A 14591-nucleotide genomic window follows, 5' to 3' on the forward strand; every position below is an offset into this window, starting at 1 on the left:
GGCAGCGGCGTCTCCCGTTCCCGAGCCTGCGTAGCCTGCTGGGCGTGCGGCGGCAGTGGGAGCCGCCGGAGCCGGGGCGCTGGCCGCTGTTCCGTCGGGCCCCGGCCCAGCAGGCGGGCAGCCCGCCCCGCTCCGCCCGGCGGGGGCGGTGCCCGCTGCGCGGCTCCGCGGCACGGCTCCGCCGCTCCTCGGGCCGTGCCGGGCTCCCTCGTGTCGGCCCGCGGTGCCGCGGCTCCGCACACCGCGTCTCTCTCTGCGCCCCATCCCTGCCCCGCGCCGGGGGCGGGGGGCGCCGCGCCGGGTCTGCGTTCCGCGCCGGCGCCTGTGTCCGCCGCGGTGCCCTCTGCCAGCGCTGCGGCGGGCGGCACCGCCGAGCTGCCGGCTGCTTCGGCCCCGCTCCCCCGCCTGCCGCGGGGGCTGAGGCTGCGGCGGGGCGCGGGGCTGTTTACCTTGAGCGCGGCTGCTGACGCGGCCGGCGGGAGACCGGTGGGTTCCCGTGGCCGCGGACCCTCCCCGTCGGCTTTGTGGACCCTCCCCGCCTGCCAGGTGACCGTGCGTCCGAGGCACCGCGGGCGGTTTTGGCAGGAGGTCCTGGATAAGGCTGAGGAGATGTGCGACTCTGCCTCCTCGCAGCGCCTGCAGGATCGCGGAGGAGGCTCCTCTGGCTCTGCTGATGCTGCGGGGAGCGTGGTGTCAAGTGATGCTGCGCTGCCCCGCAGTCTGGCGGCTGCTGCTGTCCCTGTGGAGCCCACGGGACGGGACACGGCAGGTGATGCGACCTTGCCAGGGGGTCCCCAGGCTTTCCCTGTGCTTAGGGGCGTTACTCACAGCACCCATCAGCCTTTATCGTTTAAGATAGTGAAAGAAATCCGTGACACCGTTGCCCAGCATGGTGTCGGGTCTGCTGAAGTTATGCAGACGATCGGAATGCTCGTTGCTGAGTTGCTGACACCTTCCGACAACCGTTCTGTGGCACATGCTCTTTTTGACTCTGTTCAGTTTGTGGTTTTTGAGGCCAAGTGGGCTCGTTTGGCGGCCAGCGCAGTGCAAAGGAATGCTATGCTCGGGCCGCAGGATCCCCTCGTGAGGATGACCTCATGCAACAAGCTCTGTGATGTCACAGCCCAATCTGTGACCTCACACAACCCACGCTGTGCTGTCACACAGCCCCTCTCTGACATCACAGCTGCTCTGTGCCTCCATGACACAGCCACAGAGGTGCTGCTGTCACAGATTGGGCTATGGCATCACAGAGTTTGTTGTGTGAGGTCATCAAGCAGCTAAGGCGTGATAGAGGGGACAGTGTGACACCACAGAGCAGGCTGTGACATCATGGCATGGCTGTATGACATCATAGAGTGGGCTGTGAGGTCAAAGTGTGTGCTGTGACATCACAGAGTGGCAGTATGACATCACAGGGAGGGTTTTGTGACATCAGAGAGTGGACTGTGACATCATAGAGTCGAGTATGAGGCCATAGAGCAGATTCTGCCCAAGAGCTTACAGAGCTCAAACTTAACAGGACTTAAATTATACCTTAACCTTAACTTCCACCTTCAACTTCACAATTTAGCAAAAGAGCAGCACTCTACAGTATTTAACCTAACTTATAACCTATGACTTTGCAATTTAATTGAGAAATAACATTTAACAATATTCAACCTGACTTATATTTTAAAAGTAAAAACTCAGCAAAGAACAACTCCTAGCACAAATTAACTTAGCTTAGACCTTGTGATTTAACCCTACTGACAGGCCTGACTGGCTCAGCTCTCCAAGGCACTCAGACCCCTCAGAGAGCAGCATTTCTGCCACATTTCCCAAGCACAGGCACTCCTGTGTGCACACAGACACAAAGAGTCAGTGCAAGGCACCTGTGAGAAATTCCCCTGAGGGCAGGGAAATGCTCCCTGCCGATACTTTGGCATCTCCCCAGCGGGGGAAGGGTTGAGCCTGGAGGAGTGGGGGGATCGGCCCAGGCTCCCTCGTTGTTGGGGATCCCCGAGGGCAGCAAACGGGAGAGTTCCCGGCTCGGAGAGGCCCCACTCCGAGGGAGTCGCTGGCCCAGGAGAGCTCCAAGGGGCTCCTTTTGGAGCGCTGTCTGTAGGGCCCCAAGAGAGGGGCTTCAGTGCCAGCAATGTTTCATCCTGGCCGCACTTGGCATCCACAGCTTTCTTTGGCAGGGTGAGAACAGAGCTGTTGTGTCACTGAGGGAACAAAAACACTTCCCGGGGCTGCTCCTAAAGCAGCCAGGAGCTGGTTGGGCAGCAGCAGTGCCTGGAGCAGACAGTGTTTGTGATGAGCTCCAAGGAGCTGAGCCCAGGGGCTGTTGGCCAAGGCCGAGGCCCAGCGAGCATTTCTCAGCTGTCAGGGCGGCCGGAGAAGGTGGAGGCGGGGGAATAATTCACGCCCTCAGTGTGCTCCCAGTCGCTCCCAGTATTTCCATGTCCGTGCCCCAAGTGCTGCTCCCAGCCCTGATCCGTGGGGATGGGAATGTCCCGCTCCCTTGCCGGGGCAGGGTCACACCTGAGCCAGGTGTGCAGGGCAGGCCCTTGCCCTGACCCCCAGCACTGTCCCAGCTGCAGGATCTGCTTCCCACCAGCCTCTTCCTCCTGCGGCCCCGAGCCCAGCTTGGTGCTGAACAAAGGGGCTGGGCCGGGGCCATCCCCCGGCGGGGGCTGCACACCCCCCTGCCCCCTCCCCAAATTCCCTCTGGGGGAGCAGGAGCTGGGGCTGGAGCCCTGTGGGGAGGGACAAGGGGGTGACAATGGGATGGGGGGTGTCACACACGCTCTGGGAGGACACACACGGCCCCGGGGACCCCCCCATATCTTCTGCAGAGCCAGGACAATGAACCCCAGCATGGAGCCACTGACCTCTGGCAGTATCTTGAGGGTGGGGTCTGGTGGAAGCTTTGGGAGTCTGGGGGAGTCACAACCACCCAAAAACGCCCTCCCAGCCCCACAGCCACTCCCAGACTCCTCAAACCACCCCACAGCTCCCAGCCAGGACCCCCCCCCCCCCCCCAACTACTCCCTGCAAGATAAATGACCCCAAGAACCACCAAAACCCGTTTCTATCTCCCCCAGGACCCACCCAAATTCTCTGCAAGCCACACAGCCCTGTCAGGGACCCAAATCTCCCTCACAGAACCTGCCAAGCCCCCTCCCAGCACCACAAATGCCCACAGGATTGACAGAAGCCCTTCCCAGTCCCCCCAAGAGCCCCTAAACTCCCACCTCCCATGGCACTGACCAGGAGAGGTTGGTGGACAGGAACATTTACAGCCAGGATCAGCTCGGGTGCTTCAGCAGTGATTTGGGCACTTTGGGGGAACATCCCGGCTAGGGAGACCCAGGCCAGGCACTGGGACAGACAATTAGAATTCTTGGAGAACAGGCGGGCTCAGGTGGACACCTTTTGCCGGCACACCTATGAGATTGTGGACATGTCCCCTGCCTTTGATAGCTTCAGAACACCCAAATCCTCCCAAATATTCTATTGAACCAACCCCAAATTCACCCCCAAATCCTGGTAAATGGTGCAGCTTTAGATCTCTTTGCTCAATTTCTTTATTTTCACCCCAGTTTTGGTTGTTTAGAGAGGGTGAAGAAAGAAATTATTGAAATGGAAAAGACCTCCAAGATCATGCAGCACTGCTTGATGCCACCAGAAGAAATAACTGGACAGAGCGGGTGAGATTTTTTGGGGTGTAAAGTCAACAAATCGCTTTCTGCCAGTGAATTTCCAGTTTAGATCAGAGTCCTGATGGATCTTCCTGCCCCTGTGTTCATCCAGGTGCCTATGGGGATCCAGGAGGACGAGGAGACCACCTTCCAGGTGTCTTCTCAGCAGGGATCACTGGGAATGTGGGTCACCAGGGCTCTGACCAAAGTGGGTCCTCCCATGGGGGATGGAGTTGGAGCAGGGCACGAAGCTCTTCCCACAGCTGAGGCATTTGCAGGGCTTCCCTTACCGGTGCCTCCGTTGGTGTTGGGTCAAGGTAGAGCTCCTGGAGAAGCTCTTCCCACACTGGGGACACTCGTAGGGCCTCTCTCCAGTGTGGATGCGCCGGTGGGTGATGAGGTGGGACTTTTGTTTGAAGCCCTTTCCACAGTTAGGGCAGCGGAAAGGCCTCTCCTCCGTGTGAATCCGCTGGTGCCTGAGGAGACTGGAGCTGGTCTGAAACCTCTTCTGACTCTCGGGACACTCGTAGGGCCTCTCCCCAGTGTGCATGCGTTGGTGGTTGACGAGGTGGGAGCTGCAGCTGAAGCCCTTCCCACACTCCCCACACTCATAGGGCCATTCCCCGGTGTGGATCATCTGGTGCTGGATCAGGTGGGAGCTCTGCCTGAAGCTCTTACCACACTCCAAGCACTTGTAGGGCTTCTCCCCATGGTGAACCTGCTCATGGCCCACCAGCTCCGAGCTCTGGCTGAAGCTCTGTCCACCTTCCTGGCACAGGATGCCAGGGCTTTTTGGCCTCCCGGGGTCCCTTCTCCCCTCCTTCTCTGCTTTGGGCTGCAGGGGCTCCAAGGAGTCCCCCCTGCCCCTCTCCAGGCTGTTGAGGGTCCCGCCAATGACGGCGCTCCCCCCTCTCTGGGCTCCCCACTTTGGGCTCCTGGGGGACACAGGGCTCTGCTCCTCCAGGCTTCCTCTGCTGGCAGCTGCCACCGGGACCCCCCATTTTCCCCCAAGGGGCCTTTTCCACTCAGCTTTGCAGTTCTTCATTCTCCAAACATCCCCCCAAAAACCCAACCCAGGGACCCCCCCAGGATATCTGGGCCGAGCTCCCCATCCCTGGTCACCCATGGGATGGGGGCTGATGGTCCCAGCGGGGCTGTGAATTCAGGAAGGGCTCGACCTCCTGGGTCCTTTTTTCTTTCCCTGATCCTCCTTTGTCCCTCCTCTTCCTCTTCGTCCCAGTCCTCCTCTTCCATCCCTCCTCCTCCTCCCTAAGCCCACCTCCTTCTCCTACTTCCATCCCTTCTGGCTGTCCTCCTCCATCCCTCTTCTTCCCTCCCTCCTCCTCCTCCCCCAGGAGCAGCGACACCCTCGGTGCCCCGTTCCCGCAGCCCTGACAGCCTGCAGCAGGAGCGGGGATGGAGCCGGGACAGGTTGGGATGGGCAGCGCGGGGCTCTCGGCTGCTCCCACCCGCTGGGGGCGGGGGGAACCCAGCCTGGGCAAAAGGAGAGGCACACTGGGAAAACTGGGGGCTGCACATCCAAACTGGGCCTTGTTGGGGACCCTGCCAGGGGACTGCCAGCACTTGGGGCTCCTCTCGGGAGATCTGGGAGGGGGGAATGCAGAGAGGGCTGGGGGAACCCAGGAATGGCAGCAGTGGGAGTCACTTTTTTATACTGGGATTGTACTGGGATCATACTGGGAGCAGCTGGGCCCATGCTGGGGCAGACTGCGGTCACACCAAGGGAGACTGGGATCATATTGGGATCATACTGGGATCACACTGGGACAGAGTAGGAGCCTGCAGCGGACAATTGAGACCATGCAGGCGCAAATAGGATACACTGGGAGTGACTGGGATCATTCTGAGTTTGACTGGGAGCAACTGTGAGCAACTGGGATCATGCTATGAGCAAGTGGGAGGAACTGGGAGTCACTGGGTGCATGCTGGGGGTGACTGGAAACAACTGGGCTTCTACTGGGATCAACTGGGATCATGCTGGAGGTGACAGGGATCATATTGGCAGTGAGTGCAACTACACTGAGGCTGAGTGGGAGTGGTTGTGAACAAATGGGATCATGCTGGAAGGAACTGGGAGTGACTGGGAGTATGCTGGAAGGAACACTGGGAGAGACTGGGAGTGACTGGAACAAAAGTGAGGGTGAAAGGGAGCAACTGGAACCATGTGGGGCACAACTGGTTCATACTGGCAGTGACTGGGAGCACACTGGTCTCAACTCTGGACCATACTGGGAAGGACTGGACTAATACTGGGAGTGTCTGAGAGTGACTGGGAACACACCAGGCACATCATCCCCCATACTGGGTGTGACTGGGAGCAACTGGGCTCCTGCTGGGAGCAGCCCCTGGAGGCCCCGGGAGCCCCGCACCCCTTTCCCGGCCATGCCGCCCCTCCAGCCCCAGCACCCCCCATTGCCGGGGTGCCGGCACTGCCAGGGGTCCCCCCCTCTCGGGTTCCCCGCTGGGGCTTCTGGGGCTCTCCTCTCTCTGGGCTCCCGCTCAGGGCAGCCGCGGCTCTCCCGGGGCTCCCCAAAACCGGTGTCCCCCCGACGGGGCTCTGCCGCCACCCACACTGGGATCCCCCAAAAACACCTCCCGGGGTCCCCCCGATGTCCCCCCGAGGACCAGCTGCGGCTCGGCTTTGGAGCCCTACCAGCTCCAAACATCCCTCCCAAAAACCCCAAACCCAGGGAGCCCCGGGATATTTGGGCCGAGCTCCCCCTCCCTGGGCACCTGCGGGATGGGGGCGATGCTCCCGGGGTGCTGCGAGCTCAGGCAGCGCCAGGGCCACGCGATTCCTTCTCTCCTCTCCTCCGGCTGCTCCCTGCTGCCGCTGCGCCTCTTCCTCCCTCCCTCCTCCTCCTCCCCCGTTCCCGAAGCCTCCACAGCCGCGGGAGGGGCGGGGATGGAGCCGGGACAGGTCGGAACGCAGAGGGCTGGGGGGGATGCCAGGAGTGGCAGTGACTGGGCTGTGCTGGGATCATACTGGGATCGTACTGGGAGTGAGGAGGAGTAGCGCGGTGGCTCCAGCGCTGGGGCTGGGGGCGCTCCTGGGGCCCCGGGGGGACAGCGAGAGGTGAGGGGGACCCACGGCGCCGTGACTCTTTGGTCGCCCATTCCGGAGCACCGAGGGGCCCCTGAACCACCATTCCCGGGCGCCGCCATTCCCCGCACCCCCATTCCCGGCCTGGATTCCACCCCGCACCCCCTTATCCGGCACCGGCAACCCCCGCACCCCTTTCCCGGCCATGCCGCCCCTCCAGCCCCCAGAGCCCACTTTTCCTTCACCCAGAGACCCCCTGGACCCCTATTCCTGCCTTTCCCGGCGCCCAGCCCCTCCTTTCCTCAACACCGAGGACACCTGGGACCCCTATTCCCAGCCAGCCCGGGTTTTCCCACCTTTTGCAGGGAATGGGGACACCGGGGACCCTTGGAGTCCCCTTTCCTGACGATAGTGACACAATTAAGCGTGCCCAAACGCCTCCTGGATCTCCCCTAAGCCCCCAGTGGGCATTCCTGGGAGTTCCCCTGTGTTCCCCCTTTCCCAGGACTTTGGGGGTTCCCCCGACCTGTCCGTGCACCCCCAGATTTCTTCCACAGCCGCCTGTGATGGTGGGGGTGGGGGCCGAGTGCTGGCGCCCCCCTGCCTGCAGCAGATCCAGCGGTGAGGGGAGTTTGGGGGGGTAGCTGAGCATTTGGGGTCCTTTGGGTTTTGGGATGACCCCCGGGCCCCCCAGGATCTCCCTGAACACGCTGACGCTGCCCGTGCGCAGTGAGAAGGTTCATACCCGGCACGGGGTCCCAGCTCTGTCACCGGCATTGCCCAGGAACCCCCAAACCCTCCCGGGAACCCCCAAACCCCCCGGGACACCCCGACCTCCCCGGGACACGAAAACCATCCCTGGGCCCTCCAAAAACTCCCCAAGACCGCAAAAACCCCACACAGACACCCCCCAAACCCTCCCAGGACATCAAATTCCCACAAGACCTCCCAGCACGCCCCAGACCCCCATGAGAAGGTTCATACCTGGCAGGGGGTCCCCATCTCTGTCACCGGCAGGTACCCCAAACCAGCCTTGGGTTCCCACTGGGATTGCCCAATCCCCCCCTTTGGGAATCCCTAAAACCCCCCTGGGAACCCCCAAAAATCCACCAGGACCCAAAAAAACCCTGGAGATAGACAAAACCCCCCCAGGAATTCTTCATGAAAGTTTATGCCCAGCACGGGGTCCCCATCACCATCATCGGCATCACCCGGGTACCCCCAGATCCTCTCAGGACTCCCAAACCCTCCTGGGACCCCCAAACCCTCCCAGGTACCCCTAAATCCTCCCAGGAGTCCCAACCCTCCCCGGGCTCCGTTGCCGGAATCAGCAGGAGTGGTGTTGGCCTCTTCAGGGGAGTTAGAGTGGGACCCGACCAGAGTGGGGGCCCTTAAACCCCAAAAATCCACCCTGGGGGGCAAAACATCCCCTACAGCGGCTTGGAGTGAGTCCCCCAGAAAAATGTCACTTAAAGCTGTCATGATCACCCCTGAAAAGGGGCTTGTGGGGCTGTGGCCCCACAAACACCTGAAAATGGGGAGGAAAAAAAACCCTTGGAGGGGTGAGGTCCCCCCAAACATCCCTAAAAAGAGAAAAACTCCTCTTCAGAGGGGCCTGAAGACCCTTCAGGGCACTCGAGGAGGGACAAGATCCCCTCCTCTGCTGGGGCCTCTCCGAGCCGGGAGCTCTCCCGTTGGCTGCCCTCGGGGGAGCCCCGAACGACGGCGGCTCCTGGGCTGAGCCCCCCTCAGCCGGGGCTGTGGAGGGAACTGGGGGGGCTGGGACGGGGCCTGGGGGTCCTGGGGTGACCTGGGGGAGCCTCAGTGAGTCCCACCTCCCCCTGTGCCCCCTCTCCCACTCCCTTCCCATTGTTCCCCCCAAACCTCTGCTCCCCCAGCTGGGTTTGCGGGTGCTGCTACCAACACCCTGACCCACAGGGTGTTAGGTCGTGTTCTGACTCTGTCAGCAGTTTGGTTTTTTTGTTTGTTTGTATTATTGCAGTTATCTTTTAAATTTTCCTAGTAAAGAACTGTTATACCTATTCCCATATCTTTGCCTGAGAGCCTTTTGATTTCAAAATTATAATAATTTGGAGGGAGGGGGTTTGCATTTTCCATTTCCAGGAAGGCTCCTGCCTTCCTTAGCAGACACCTGTCTTTTCAAACCAAGACAGATTTTGGTGCCCAACCTGCAGCACGAGGGCATCGAGAGGAAAAGGGAATAACAGTTCTTGAGTAATCTAATTTTTGTGTGCTGCTCTAGAAACCTCGTTAAGCGACACCATGCGGTCCAGCTTACCCTGGTTTGGGTAGCAGCACATGGTTGTGGCTGTGCCAGCTCCCCCACCGACCTCCAGCCCTGGGAACCTGGAGCAAGCGGAAACCACAACTTTGCAAATGCTACCTGTGCCTGAAGCAAATGGAAAGAGAACTGGGGTGTGAAAAATAAAGCTTGTTTATTTTCAGAAAAACAGCAAAGAAAACACAGAACACATTTACATTGTAAGAATATTTGTAACAACAACTATCTATGGAACGTATATACCCAAGAACATATCTAACAAAAGTCTATGAAACGTATTTACAGAAGACAAAAAGAAGCCCCAAAACCTATAGCCTAAAGACAACAACAAACTCCACAACGTATGTACAAAAGGGTGGCATCTCTGTCCGGGATCTCCATCGGTCCTTGAGGAAAAGCAAGAGGCACGGTCACTCCAATCAGGCAGAGAGGGCTCTTCCATGTGCCCCCAGGCTGGCCCAGCAAGCGCAGCACAGGCTGGGGATGGCCACCAGAACCCAATGCACCGGGTCCCACATCCCTGAGCAGGGACAACCCAGCCCAGTCCCAGCCTGGCAGCAGGGGACCCGCTCTGCCTGTGGGGACCACATGCCTGTCCTGCTGCTGGTATTGCTCTTCATCCCAAGATCATGGCCTCTTCCTCATCTTTCTCATCAATGTCCATGTCCTCAAGGTACTCTTCCATTTCCACATCCCTCTCCTCTTCCACATCTACCTCCATCTCTTCCTCTCCAGTCTCTTCTCCATCCACTTCCATCTCCTCCTCTGTATCAGCCTGCATGTCCACCTCCATCTCTTCCTCTCCAGTCTCTTCTCCATCCACTTCCATCTCCTCCTCTGTATCAATCTCCATGTCCACCTCCATCTCTTCCTCTCCAGTCTCTTCTCCATCCACTTCCATCTCCTCCTCTGTATCCATCTGCATGTCCACCTCCATCTCTTCCTCTCCAGTCTCTTCTCCATCCACTTCCATCTCTTCCTCTGTATCAATCTCCATGTCCACCTCCATCTCTTCCTCTCCAGTCTCTTCTCCATCCACTTCCATCTCCTCCTCTGTATCAATCTCCATGTCCACCTCCATCGCATTGTCTCCACTCTCTTCTCCATCCACTTCCATGTCCTCCTCTCTATCAGCCTGCATGTCCACCTCCATCTCGTCCTCTCTCTCGGTGACAGCCTGCAGAGGTAGCAACACCTCAGAGTGGGGTCCCTGTCCCACCCCATCCCCACAGAACTCCAGCCCAGCCGGGCAGCTGGGGGGTGTCCACCTCCATGGAATGGCACTGTACCTTCCTCAGGACAAATGTGAGCATCCTGCAGGGACGGATGACAAAATCCAGGCAACAGAGAGCTTTCAGGACTGATGGGAGTATCAGGGCGCAGGTGACGAGAAGAGTGACAGGGAACATGGTGAAGGGTGAGCTGGCACGAGGGCTGGCACAGGGTGGGCTGACACAAGGGCCAGTGGTTGTGTTGTGCTCTTTGCTGGACGCTGGAAGTTCCTGCTGGAACATCACATCTGTGACATCACAGTGGATCTAAAGAGCATCTTGTTCCGAGCTGAGCAATCTTCCCCAGCCCATGCTGCTCACAGCCCTGTTGCCAAGGATGGGGCATCCACAGCCTGGGCCAGTGCCTCAGCAGCCTCCGTGTAAAAGAGCAGCTCCCTCAGATCCAACTTCAATCAGCCTCCTGCAGTTGAAAGCCATCCCCCCTTGTCCTGGTGCCTCGGGCCCGGCTGAACACTGTCCCCGTCTTTCCTGTGGGACCCTTCCAGTCCTGCAGAGCTGCAGGGAGGCCTCCCCAGTGTCTCCTCTTTCCAGGCTGAGCATCCCCAGCCCCACTTGGACGGCAGTCAGGTAGATCAGGGGGAGTCAAGGCTGAAGTCAAACAGCATCAGGAACTGAGAGATGGAAGCTTTAGGCCCAGGATTGCCTCTATAATAACAGTGGAGGGGAAGATGGTGGGACACTGGCTCTGTTCTAACCGCTGATTATTTTCCTTTTTTTTTTTTTTTTCTTTTCTGTCATGCTGATGCAGGTGTTGCTGTTTGCAAGGAAGCTTGGCACATTATCCATTGTCTTCTCCATTTGTGAAACACCGAGCAGAGTCTGGGCAGGCTGATGATGCAGAGCAAAACCTGCAAATACACCGGTGATCCTGAGCCTGGAGGATGCAGCTAAACCCGGCCAAAAATAATTTCTGGAAAGTCAAGCCTGGTTTACATTTTCTTGAGTTTGGCTATCCCTGAACCGGGGGGAGAGGGCATTCGGGGGAGGGGGTACCACAGGGGTTCCCCTCCCCCGTTTTTGGGGGGTCTCCCATGGTGCCCCCTCCCCAAAAAGCTCCGCGGGCCCCCTGAAGCGGCTTCTGTTCCACCGGCCGGTGCCCCCTGATCCAGGACTGCCCCCGGTGAGTCTGGGGCGCTCTGGGGGGATTTTGGGGGGATTTTGGCGGCATTTATGGGCTTTGGGGGATTTTGTTGGGAGATTAGGGGGAATTATTGGATTTTGGAGAGAATTACTGGGTTTGTGGGGTTATGGGGGTTTTGTGGGATTTGAGGATTTTGGATTTTGGGGATTTTTTAGGGTTTTGGGGTGGTTATTTTTTGGGGGGTTTATTGAAATTTTTGGGAGGTTTTTTTTTTTTAATTTTGGTGGGTTCCACTGGGATTTTGTGGGATTATTTGGTGTTTAGGAGTTTTTAAATGGGATTTTGGGGGGATTTTGGGGGGTTTTAGTGGAATTTTGGGGGGCTTTGGAGTTGTCCCAGGGTGTGGGGAAGGGCTGAGAGGCACCAACATCTGGTTTAAACCCCTGAAAGTCCCAATAAACCCCATGAAATCGCAATTAAATTTCACAAATCCCCATTAGAATACCCTCGAATCCCCAAAAAAGCTCACAAAATCCCAATTAAACCCCACAAATCCCCCCAAAAATGTCTCCAAAACCACAACAAGCCCCACAAAATCCTCACGAGACCCAAAGAAATCTTGGCAACACCCAAAAAAACCCACAAGCCCCCCCAAATCCCCACTAAAATAACTAAAAAACCCAAATCCCCAAAGAATCCCACTAAATGCCCCAACAATTCCAATAAAATGCCTCCAAATCCCCTAAAAATCCCAATAAAACACAGAAATAATTCCAGAGGATCCCACAAAATCCCCACAAAATCCCAGTAAAACCTTCCAAAATTCAAAAGAAAACACAAAAAAAATCAATTAACCCCCAAATACCCCCAGGAAAAAAACTTCTCACTCAAAGCACCAAGAAAACCCCTCAAAATCCAAACTCCCCAAAATTCCCCAACTGCCTCCAAACCCAATAATTCTCCCCAAAAACCCCAATAATTCCCTGTAAACTCCCAACACAATTCCCCAAAGCCCAAAAAAGCCCCAGATATCCCAAACCCCTCCCGAGCCCTCCCTGGTCCCTCCCGGTCCCGCCCAGGCCCGTCCGGGGCCGCGGCCAAAACTGCCCGGAGCGGACGCGGAGGTCCCGGAGTGACCCCGGAGCCGATCCCGGGCTCGGCCCCTTTGGGGGATTTTGGGCCAAACCGGGCAGGTTTAGTGTGGGCTTCAGATCCCTTGCGGGGATCCCGAGCCTTTTTGGGTGGATTTTCAGCCCCTGTGGCTGATTTGAGGCTGAATCTGGTGGGGTTTAGGGGGGATTTCAGATCCCTTTGGGTGATTTTAGGTCCATATGGGTGAATCTTAATCTTGTGTGCATGATTTTAGGTCCCTTTTTTGTGATTTAGTGTCCATTTAAGTAGTTTTTTTTTGCTTCTTTGGGCAATTTTAGGTCAAACCAAGCCATTAAGGTGATTTTAGGCCAAAGCAGGTACTTTCAGGGTGGATTTTAGCTGCATTTGAGGGATTTAAGGGTGATTTTAAGCCATTTCATGTGTCTTTTAAAACATTTGAGGCAATTTTAGACCCCATTGTTTGGATTTTAGAGCCCTTTGGATACTTTTAATACCATTTGGCTGATGTCAGGCCGAACCATGTGGATGTAGGTTGCATTTGATGCCCTTTTGGGTGATTTTAAACCAAACCGGGCTTTTTTAGGACAGCGCGTCCCCTTGGCCCCGCTCCTTTCCCCTCACGGTTCTGCCCTTTCCTCGCCCCCTTTCCCCTCATGGTTCAGGATCCCGGAGCGGGGGAGGAGGAGGAGGGAGGGAGGAAGAGGCGCAGCGGCAGCAGGGAGCAGCCGGAGGAGAGGAGAGAAGGAATCGCGTGGCCCTGGCGCTGCCTGAGCTCGCAGCACCCCGGGAGCATCGCCCCCATCCCGCAGGTGCCCAGGGAGGGGGAGCTCGGCCCAAATATCCTGGGGCTGCCTGGGTTTGGGGTTTTTTGCGGGGGATATTTGGAGCTGGCAGGGCTCCAGAGATCAGCCGTGGCGGGCCTTAGGGGGACATCATGGGGTCTTGAGTTCGGGAGCGGCTACACCCGGTATGAGACCAGTCACTCCCAGTATGAGCCTGGTTAAGGTCTTTCAGCTCCTGCCAAAGGTCTGACAGCTCCTAGTGAAGGTCTGACAGCTTCTGCTGAAGGTGTGACACTTCCTGGTGAAGGTCTGACAGCTCCTAGTGAAGGTGTGACAGCTCCTAGTGAAGGTCTGACAGCTCCTGGTGAAGTTATGAAACCTCCTAGTGAAGGTCGGACAGCTTCTGGTAAAAATCTGACAGCTCCTGCTGGAGATCTGACAGCTCTTGCTGAAGCTGTGACAGCTCCTTCTGAAGGTGTGACGGCTCATCCTGGTGGTCTGACAGCTCCTGGTGAAGGTCTGACAGCTCCTACTGAAGGTCTGGCAGCTCCTGCTGAAGGTCTGACAGCTCTTTCTGAAGGTGTGACAGCTCCTGGTGAAAGACTGAAAGCTCCTCTTGAAGGTCTGGCAGCTTCTGGTGAAGGTGTGACAGCTCCTGGTGAAGGTCTGACAGCTCCTCCTAAATTCTGACCATTCCTGCCAAAGGTCTGACAACTCCTGCTGAAGGTCTGACAGCTCCTACTGAAGGTCTGACAGCTCCTGCTGAATTTGTGACAGCTCCTAGTGAAGGTGTGACAGCTCCTGGTTAAGGTGTGACAGGTCCTGCTGAAAGTGTGACAGCTCCTTCTGAAGGTCTGGCAGCTTCTGGTGAAGGTGTGACAGCTCCTGGTGAAGTTCTGACAGCTCCTGGTGAACATGTGAAAACTCCTGGTGAAGGTCTGACAGCTCCTGCTGAAGGTCTGACAGCTCCTTCTGAAGGTCTGACACCTCCTGGTGAATGTTCGACAGCTCCTGCTGAAGGTGTGACAGCTCCTGGTGAAAGTGTGACATCTCCAGGTGAATGTTTGACAGCTCCTGCTGAAGGTGTGACAGCTCCTGCTGGAGGTCTGACAGCTCCTTCTGATAATCTGACAGCTCCTGCTGAAGGTGTGACAGCTCCTGGTGAAGGTGGGACAACTCCTAGTGAAGTTGAGACAGCTCCTGCCGAAGTTCTGACAGCTCCTGCTGTCGGTCTGACAGGTCTTGTTTAGGTCTGATAGCTCCTCCTGAAG

General features: G+C 57.4%; 1 pseudogene; it reads right to left on the minus strand.

Moving 5' to 3' along the window:
* Nucleotides 1-6824, minus strand: part of LOC137467441 (zinc finger protein 436-like) — a 160865-nt pseudogene extending 154041 nt beyond the window's left edge.
* Nucleotides 6825-14591: the final 7767 nt, after the last annotated feature.

Source organism: Anomalospiza imberbis, unplaced genomic scaffold (assembly GCF_031753505.1).
Source record: "Anomalospiza imberbis isolate Cuckoo-Finch-1a 21T00152 unplaced genomic scaffold, ASM3175350v1 scaffold_63, whole genome shotgun sequence".
NCBI lineage: Eukaryota > Metazoa > Chordata > Aves > Passeriformes > Viduidae > Anomalospiza > Anomalospiza imberbis.